This window comes from Arachis ipaensis, chromosome B1 (genome assembly GCF_059453495.1).
Source record: "Arachis ipaensis isolate K30076 ecotype BB chromosome B1, ASM5945349v1, whole genome shotgun sequence".
NCBI lineage: Eukaryota > Viridiplantae > Streptophyta > Magnoliopsida > Fabales > Fabaceae > Arachis > Arachis ipaensis.
Window position 1 is genome coordinate 67,435,402 of NC_142436.1, and position 10,140 is coordinate 67,445,541.

Here is a 10,140-nt window from a genome sequence, read left to right on the forward strand (position 1 = left end):
CATTTTTTTCATTATGAATCACTGTCATGCCTCCCTTTTTTGGGACGACTTGAACAGGGCTCACCCAGGGGCTATCAGAAATAGGATAAATAATCCCAGCCTCTAGTAACTTGGTGATCTCTTTCTGCACCATTTCCTTCATGGCTGGATTTAGCCGCCTCTGTGGTTGAACCACTGGTTTGGCATTATCCTCCAATAGGATTTTGTGCATGCATCTAGCTGGGCTTATGCCCTTAAGGTCACCTATGGACCACCCAAGAGCTGTCTTGTGTGTCCTTAGCACTTGAATAAGTGCTTCCTCTTCCTGTGAATTTAAAGCAGAGCTTATGATCACTGGAAAAGTGTCACCTTCTCCCAGAAATGCATATTTCAAGGATGGTGGTAGTGGCTTGAGCTCGGGTTTAGGAGGTTTTTCCTCTTTCAGAAGAAAGTTCAGAGGCTCTTTCATGTCCCCTGAATCCTCCAAATCAGGCTGAACATCTTTAAAGATGTCTTCCAACTCTGATTCGAGACTCTCAGCCATGTTGATCTCTTCTACCAAAGAGTCAATAAGATCAACTTTCATGTAGTCTGTTGATGTGTCTGGATGCTACATGGCTTTGACAACGTTCAACTTGAACTCATCATCGTTGGCTCTCAGGGTTATTTCCCCTTGTTGGACGTCAATGAGGGATCGTCCAGTTGCTAGGAAGGGTCTTCCTAGAATGAGAGTAGCACTCTTGTGCTCCTCCATTTCCAGCACAACAAAGTCAGTGGGAAAGGCGAATGGCCCAACTCTGACAATCATGTCCTCAATCATGCCTGATGGGTATTTAGTGGAGCCATCAGCAAGTTGGAGACATATCCGGGTTGGTTTAACTTCTTTAGTTAAGCCAAGCTTCCTGATAGTGGATGCAGGTATTAGGTTGATGCTTGCCCCAAGATCGCATAAAGTTGTCTTGGTGCAATTATCTTCTAATATGCATGGTATCAGAAAGTTCCCAGGGTCTTTAAGCTTTTCAGGAAAGCTCTTCAGAATGACTGCACTGCATTCTTCAGTGAGGAGAACTCTTTCTGTTTCTCTCCAATCCTTCTTATGACTCAAGATCTCTTTCATGAACTTGGCATAAGAAGGTATTTGCTCAAGTGCTTCTGCAAATGGAATCTTCATTTCAAGAGTCCTGAGGTAATTTGCAAAGCGAGCAAATTGCTTATCCTTCTCCTCTTTCCGGAGTTTTTGAGGATAAGGTATCTTGGCTTTATATTCTTCAACCTTAGTTGCTGCAGGTTTATTGCCTACAGAAGTGGTTGAAGAAGCCTTTTTAGAGGGGTTGTTATCAGCATTTGTGTGTGTCTGATCCCTCACTGGCACTTGAGTGCTAGAGTTAGAAGCTGGAGTGAAACTGGACGCCAGCTCCTTGTCTGCTCCTGGCGTCTGAACGCCAGAACTGTGCTCTTTCTGGGCGTTCAGCGCCAGATCCTGCCCATTTTGGGCGTTCAACGCCAGATCCTTGCCCATTTCTGGCGTTGAACGCCAGTCCTGCTGTATTTCTGGCGTTGAACGCCAGTTTTGGCCATGGTCTGGGCGTTCAGCGCCAGCCTTCCACCAGTTTTCTGGCGTTTTAGCGCCAAAATTATTTTTCCCTGGGCTCTTACTGTCCTCAGGTGAATTTTGGGTGGTTTGCTCATTTTTTAGCTTTTTGCTGCCTTGAGGTGGGGTATTTAATGTTTTCCCACTTCTTAGTTGAACTGCTTGGCATTCCTCTGCTATTTGCTTTGACAGCTGCTGCTTTGTTTGCTTGAACTGTTCGTCCATATGTATATTAGCCATCCTTGTCTCTTGTAACCTGTCTTTAAATTCGGCTAGCTGCTTTGTTTGAAAGTCCAATTGCTGATTGAATTCAGCAGCTTGTTTTACAGGACTGAGTTCAGCAGTTACTGTTTTAACCTCTTCATTCATGGAAGGGTTGCTGCTTAGGTACAGATGCTGATTCCTGGCAACTGTATCAATGAGCTCTTGAGCCTCTTCAATTGTCTTTCTCATGTGGATAGATCCACCAGCCGAGTAATCAAGAGACATCTGAGCTCCTTCTGCAAGCCCATAATAGAAGATGTCTAACTGAACCCACTCTAAAAACATTTCAGAGGGGCATTTTCGTAGCATCTCTCTGTATCTCTCCCAGGCATCATAAAGAGATTCATTATCTCCTTGTTTAAAGCCTTGGATGTCCAGCCTTAGCTGTGTCATCCGTTTTGGGGGAAAGTACTGATTCAGAAATTTTTCTGTCAGCTGTTTCCAAGTCTTTATGCTGGCCTTAGGTTAGTTACTCAACCACCTCTTAGCTTGATCTTTTACAGCAAATGGAAATAGTAATAGTCTGTAGACATCCTGATCTATTTCTTTATCATGTACTGTGTCAGCAATTTGTAAAAATTGTGCCAGAAACTCTGTAGGTTCTTCCTATGGAAGACTGGAATACTGGCAACTTTGCTGCACCATGATAATGAGCTGAGGATTCAACTCAAAGCTACTGACTCCAATGGAGGGTATGCAGATACTACTCCCATATGAAGCAGTAGAGGGGTTTGAATATGACCCCAGAGTCCTCCTGGACTGTTCATTTCCACTTAGATCCATGATGGAGAAAGGGAGATGATGTAAAATAGGAAAAATATTTTTATTTATTTATTTATATATTTATTTCGAAAATAAAATAAATTAAAATAGAATAAATAAAAATTGAGTGAAGATTTTCGAAAAACTGAGGAGAGAGAAAGTGGTTAGGAAGTTTTGAAAAGGATATGATGATTTTGAAAAAAAAAGTTTTAAATTTTGAAATAAAAAATCTGAATTTTAGAAATATATTTCGAAAATTTGTTTTTAAAAAAGAGAGAAAAGATATTTTTGATTTTTAAGAGGAAAGAGAAAAACAATAAGATAGCACAAGATTTAAAATTTTTTAGATCTAATGCTCCCTATTTTCGAAAATTTTGGAGGGAAAACACCAAGGAACACCAAACTTAAAAATTTTTAGAAAACCAAACCAAAATTTTCGAAAATTTTAAGGAAAATCAACAAGAAAACACCAAACTTAAAGTTTGGCACATGATCTAATAGAGAAATTATTTTTGAAAACTATTTTTAAAAAGAAAATAAGGATTCTAAAATTTTAACACGAAAATAATAAGAGAATCTAAACAAAAAAAAAGAAATTTTTCCTAATCTAAGCAACAAAGTAATCCGTCAGTTGTTCAAACACGAACAATCCCCGGCAACGGCGCCAAAAACTTGGTGCACGAATTGTGAATCACACTTTTCACAACTCGTACCACTGACTAGCAAGTGCACTGGGTCGTCCAAGTAATACCTCACGTGAGTAAGGGTCGAATCCCACGGAGATTGTTAGTTTGAAGCAATCTATGGTTATCTTGTAAATCTTAGTCAGGAAGTCAATTATGTTTATCAGTTGAACTGCAAATAAGCAATAGAGCATGGATCAAAGGTTACTTGTTATGCAGTAATGGAGAATATGTTGGAGTTTTGGAGATGCTTTGTCTTCTGAATCTCTGCTTTCCTCTGTCTTCTTGTTCACGCACGCACGTCCTCCTATGACAAGCTGCGTGTTGGTGGATCACCGTTGTCAATGGCTACCTTCCTTCCTTCCAGTGAAAACTACGCTCACGCGCTCTGTCACAGCGTGGCTAATCACCGGTTGGTTCTCGATCCGGTTGGAATAGGATGTACTATCCTTTTGCGTGTGTCACTAACGCCCAGCCTTCAGGAGTTTGAAGCTCGTCACAGTCATTCAATCCTTGAATCCTACTCGGAATACCACAGACAAGGTTTAGACTTTCCGGATTCTCATGAATGCCGCCATCAGTTCTAGCTTATACCACGGAGATTCTGATTAAAGAATCTAAGAGATACTCATTCAATCGGATATAGAACGGAGGTGGTTGTCAGGCACACGTTCATGGTTTGAGAAAGGTGATGAATGTCACGGATCATCACCTTCATCACAGTTAAGCGTGAATGAACATCTTAGATAGGAACAAGCGTGTTTGAATGGAAAACAGAAATACTTGCATTAATTCATCGAGACACAGCAGAGCTCCTCACCCCCAACAATGGGGTTTAGAGACTCATGCCGTCAGAGAATACAAAGTTTAGATCTAAAATATCATGAGATGCAAAATAAGTCTCTAAAAGTTGTTTAAATACTAAACTAGTAGCCTAGGTTTACAAAAAATGAGTGGACTATGATAGATGATGCAGAGATCCACTTCTGGGCCCACTTGGTGTGTGCTGGGGCTGAGATTTAAGCAAGTCACGTGCAGAGGCCATTTGTGGAGTTGAACGCCAGTTTTTGTGCCAGTTTGGGCGTTCAACTCCAGCTTTTGATCCTTTTCTGGCGCTGGACGCCAGAATTGGACAGAGGACTGGCGTTGAACGCCAGTTTATGTCGTCTATTCTTATGCAAAGTATGGACTATTATATATTTCGGGAAAGCCCTAGATGTCTACTTTTCAACACAAGTGGAATCATGCCATTTCGAGTTTTGTAGCTCCAGAAAATCCACTTTGAGTGCAGGGAAGTCAGAATCCAACAGCATCAGCAGTCCTTTTTCAGCCTGAATCAGATTTTTGCTCAGCTCCTTCAATTTCAGCCAGAAAAATACCTGAAATTACAGAAAAACACACAACTCATAGTAAAGTCCAGAAATATGATTTTTTCCTAAAAACTAATGAAAATAGACTAAAAACTAACTAGAACATACTCAAAACTATATGAAATTAACCCCAAAAAGCGTATAAAATATCCGCTCATCAACGACAAATTCGGTACACTTGCCGAAGGAAATTTGTTGAGAGACTGTTTCCACCCGCATCAACGGAACAACAAGCTAGAAGTGGCAATGGGGGTGGTAATAGACATGAAGGCGGAGATAATGGTCCGAGTGCTGTGGTACCAAGGGAGATAGCGAGCTTTCTGGAGTTGGTTAACACGAGTCAAAATACAGGAGGATGCTCGAGAAGGACTATGGTGGCATGGAGTGACCATCGAGAATCCTACAAAAAGGAGAAAGGAAAGAAGATTACGCCAAGGAGCCAAAATTTCAAAAGAGATGGGTATGTTCCCCCATGTCCTTAGGGCCAGAACAATGACCGAAGGAACGACAACCACCAATGACCTAGTGAGGAAAAGCAGGTCAGTACTCAACCGGATAATTTAAAGTGCCCAAGATGCAGAAGGTACCTTCAAGACGAGCCATGCAGGACTGAGTTAGGTCTATGTTACAGTTGTGGGTTACTAGGGCATATGGCTTGGAATTGTCCACATAGAAAAAGCCAGAATGCAGTCACGTTTGATTCTCTTGTTCAAGGTAATTATGAACTACTAACCTAATTTTAACGACCTTGCATAATGTTGGAGTGCGGCATTCATTCATGACACATGATTAGATTATGAGAATCGTGATTTCCAAATGAATCATCGATCGATGACTTTCAGCTAATGAGACGAAGCGATTTTAGGTTAACGTGGAGGAATGGCTAGGTTCTTGGAGGCTGACAATCAGAGTGACACAGTGGAAGCGGGTAAAATTGTTTTAAGCGTTCAATTTGAGTTATATCTAAGGGATCAAAAGTGCCGATAGTTGAACAGAGTGATTATTTGAACTCAGCGACGGTGAAATGTAGTGAAGCAGAATAACAAGGGTTCATTTTTTAACTGCTAATTGGTTAGGTGGCGAACGATGTTTTGACCGAATTCCTATTACGAGAGAGTTGCCCGAGATATTTTTTTAGGATATACTAGAATTTCAACCTCAGAGAGAGATTGAATTTGTAGTAAACTTAGTGCCGGGAGCTGGACCGGTTTCCATTGCACCGTATAAAGAAACACCGTTAGAATCGGTAGAACTTAGGATCTAGTTTATGGGAGTAATGGGAGAGAAATCTATTTGATCAAGTGTCTCCCTGTGGGGAGCACCGGTCATGTCAGTGCGGAGGAGAGACAACCACATGAGGCTTTATGCGAGAAAGAGAGTGCCAATAAATCTTTGCGCCTCGATCTAGCCTTTCTTTTGTAATGTTCATGGGGATTTTCTCTCAAATTTCTTCTTGAAAAATGAATTGATCATCTTCCCAATTCTATTCCTTAATTTCATGAAACTTGTCTCTTCCAGGATGAGCCTGAGCTTGTCTTAGTATAATCACGTAATCCTTAAATCTTGGAAACTTGCTGTGAGTGAAATTGCTCTCTTTTGCAAACTTTATTCGTCTAAAATTAGCTGAGACTTACTTGATTCGAAATGCCTTGCTCCTTCTTTCAAAGATTTTTTATTTGAATTTATTTCTTGAGATGCAGCTTAGTTTTTCTTCTTGTGCATTTCGTTATCTCGCTACAACTTTGTTTGATCGCATACAATAAATTTTTTTGATTTCTTGCGAACATTGTTTGTGTCGTTCATTCATCTTTTGAACTTAGTGCCTTTTCCAAAAATCAACTCGAGCTTGATTTTACATCGCGCACAATTCCTAGAGGTAACCATCGAGACATTAGTTCCTTAGATAAAGACTTGTGAACATGGAAGACACTTGTAAGTATGCGATGTCACAAGGAGTTTTGAAGCTTTGATTCTTGCAAATCACATTGCCAATGATTAAGTTGACCCGCAAGGATGCACCGTCTGTATATCTGGCCGAGAAGAGAGTGTTTAAACTCTGTTGGAGAGACTAACTACATCACCAATACTCTTGTTAATTGAACCTAATAAACTATTTGTAGGTTACAACGATGCATCATAGAAGAGCTTAGGATGCGTATTGATGCAACATCGTAAAGTAGTGGCGGACGTCCTGAGCAGGAAGTTTTGAGTTTTATTTGTATGATGATTAAAGAGGAAGAACTATTAAGTAAGTTTGGAGTTTTAAGTTGGGTGTTGAAAAAGTGGTTGGAGGTGTTAGACTGAATCAATTGCTATTACAAACTATGGTAAGGATGAAATTCGGGGAGCGCAACAAGATGATAAGGAGCTACCATGAATGTTGAAGTCTGTTGAACAAGGGGATCAAGAAGAGATCGAGGGAGATAGGGAAAGAATTTGGAGGAATAAGGAGAGAATGTTTTGTGCTGAATGTCGAAAGTTTGAGACGTAAACTATTGTATGAAGTTCTTAAGAGCGGGTTCTCAATTTATCCTGAAGTTACTAAGATGTATCATGATTCAAAGAAGACATTTTAGGTGGTCCAGAATGAAGAATGACATGGCAGCACATGTGACTAAGTGTTTAACAAGTTAGAAAGTGAGAATTGAGCACCAGAAGCTATCCGGAATGCTGCAACCTTTGGAGGTTCCACAATAAAAGTGGAAAGGTATTGCCACAAATTTTGTAATGGGTTTGCTAAGGTCTAGGACAGGATTTGATGTGGTTTGTGTGATCATGGATTGATTGACCAAGCCCACTTACTTTCCGCCTATCCAAGTGAACTATTCATTGGAGGAAGTGGCGAGACTGTACATCAAGAAAGTTGTGAGGTTGCACGGTGTGCTAATTGCCTCTTTGTTGATATGAACCCAGAGAATCAAGAATCTTAGTCCCGAATTGATAGCTGAGACAACGGAGAAAGTTAAGCGAATTCGAGCTGAGATTCTAACTGAGCAAAGCCGACAGAAAAGTTATGCAAATAAAAGAGGAGAAAACCTAGAGAGTTTGAAGAGGGAAGTTAGGTATTCTTGAAGATTACTCCAATGACTGGGATCGGAAGAGAAATCGAAACCAAGGAGTTGAAAACCCCTGCTATATTGGTCCCTCCTAAATTCTGAAGAAGATTGGTGGTCGGTGGCATATCAAATAGTTTTACCGCCGTATCTTTCAAACTTGCATAGCGTATTTTACGCTTCGCAGCTTTGGAGGTACACTCCCAATGTAACACATGTCTTGAAACCTAAATCAGTTAAATTGAAAGTAGATTTGACGCTTTAAGTGGTTCTAGTCAAGATTGATGATGTCATCATTGAGAAACTTCGAGGAAAAGAAATCTCATTAGTAAAGGTTGTTCGGAATTGCATCGGAGTCGAGAAACATATTTGGGAGCTTGAATTGGAAAAGATGAAGGATTACCCGTACTTATTCTCAAATAACTGAAATTTGGGGATAAAATTCCTAATTATGTGAGTAGGATATTATTCTGAGGGTTATCTAAAACTGTAGGTCGATCTCGGACGAGATCTTTTGTACTGATCGGAGCTGACGTGTCCGGCTAGTGGGTGGTGGCCGGAGTTGTCGTGCCCGACTTGTTGGACTGACAATGCTGCTGATCCTTTGTCACCGGAGGGTGGTGGTACCTGCAAGGGACTTCGATGCTTAAGTTAGCAAGGGTATTAAGCAGGTTTTTAGTAGAATCAGGGTATGAGTTATGCCTGGGTGCTCCAGTGTATTTATAATGGTGAGGAATAACCTTTCTGGAGATAAGATAGTTATCTTATCTTATCTTATCTTTGAGTGAAGTCATCTTATCTTCAAGGGAACCGCCCTTATCTTTATAGACTTGTGCTGCCTTTGGATTTGGGTCGTGTTCCTTTGTTTGTGCCCTTATTAGGCTTTTCAGGTGATTTGGCCGAGCTCTTTGAGAAGAGGTCGGGTAGTCCTGACCTGAAGAGGTCGATCGACTTGTCGTCAAACATCCTGGGTCGGACAGCTCGACCCAGGGTATGAACAGTGCCCCTGCTCGAGTATGGTCTTCCCTTTGAGGTCGAGTCCTTAGTTTTGGGACTTCGATCCTTCTCTGGTGAAGCCAAACTCGAGCATTTTGTCGACTTCTTCCTTTGTAGAGTTTCCCTTTGAATGCGAAATGTTTTCTTTAATTTTTTAAAACAGGCATTCCTTTATTCTTTTAAAACGCGAGTCCCTCTGCCTTGGGAACATGCGAGGGTTTAATAACCCATTAATTCTTTCTTTTGCTGCTTTTCCCCCTTTCTTCATTTTAAATTTTAGTTTTTTCCAAAGATTTGGCTTCCGTTTCTTCTTCTCCTTTGCTCACTGTAACTCCACTCTTCTTCGTTTTTCTGTTTTTGCCTGAGCCCCTTTTTCACGCTTCTTTTCGTGGCGTCATTGGTGGTTACTGGGGCTTCCTTTGCTCGAAAGGCTTTTTCTGGAATTTGCCTTTTCACTTTCAACTTTTTCGGCGCTTCCTCCTTGTCACACTGCTGGTGACTGTTTTGGTGCCTTTGTTCTTTCGAAGGGTGATTTTTTGGTTTCATTGTTGCTTCAACCTTTCAGTATTCATCGTCTCCTCCTCTTTTCAGGTTGGTTTTCTGTTTCTTTCTTTCTTTCTTTCTTTACTGTTCTTCTTCCTGCTTGCATTATTTTATTTTTTGGAAAAGTTTTGGTCTTGTTTGAATTTATGTTGGAAAGCTTGAACCTTTTTGTGTCGTCATGCTTGATTGTTGCTGTGATGCATGTTTTTGGAGTTCCTTTCGACTTATGTACGCCTCTTGGCGTTTTCCCTGATAGTTGATGCTTTTTAGGGTTTTGAATGTTGTTCTTGCTTTAGTTTACGTCACCATTTTTGGAGTTTTGGGATGATAAAACTGTTTGATTCTTTGGAAAAGGATTGCGCCTTTTGGTGATTTTGATCTATTTGATGTTGACAGCTTCCTTAGTAGTTTTATTGAAAGATGGCTTCTTTTGATGGCTTTTTTGAATTTTGTGGCTTTCTTCTTGGAGTTTCACTTTTGTTGAAAAAGGGTTATTTTCTTGTTAGGAGGTGTAGAGATGTAGGCCTGTAGATTTTCTTGAGTCCTTGTTCCATAATTGCCTCCAAAGGATGCCCCTGGATCTTTGGTGTGGGTCCTGGGGTATCCTTTTTGCTGTTTGTGTTGCTCTTAGTCATATTTGTCCGAGCTAATTTCTTTGTTATGGCCGAGCTGTTTATTTAGTAATTTCTCTCTTTTTTCTTTGCTGTAGGATTAGTTGACCATGTCTTCCTCTCGCAAAAATATTGCTGAAACCTCCTCCAAAGTCCCCGAGGGCATGTTCGATTGGCTGGACTCCCTTGTTCTGATGTGTGTTTCAATTGTTGATCCCGAGTATCTTGTGGAACTTAGAAAATGACACCGTATCTGTAACCGTAGAGACCAGGAGAAAGATTATGAGT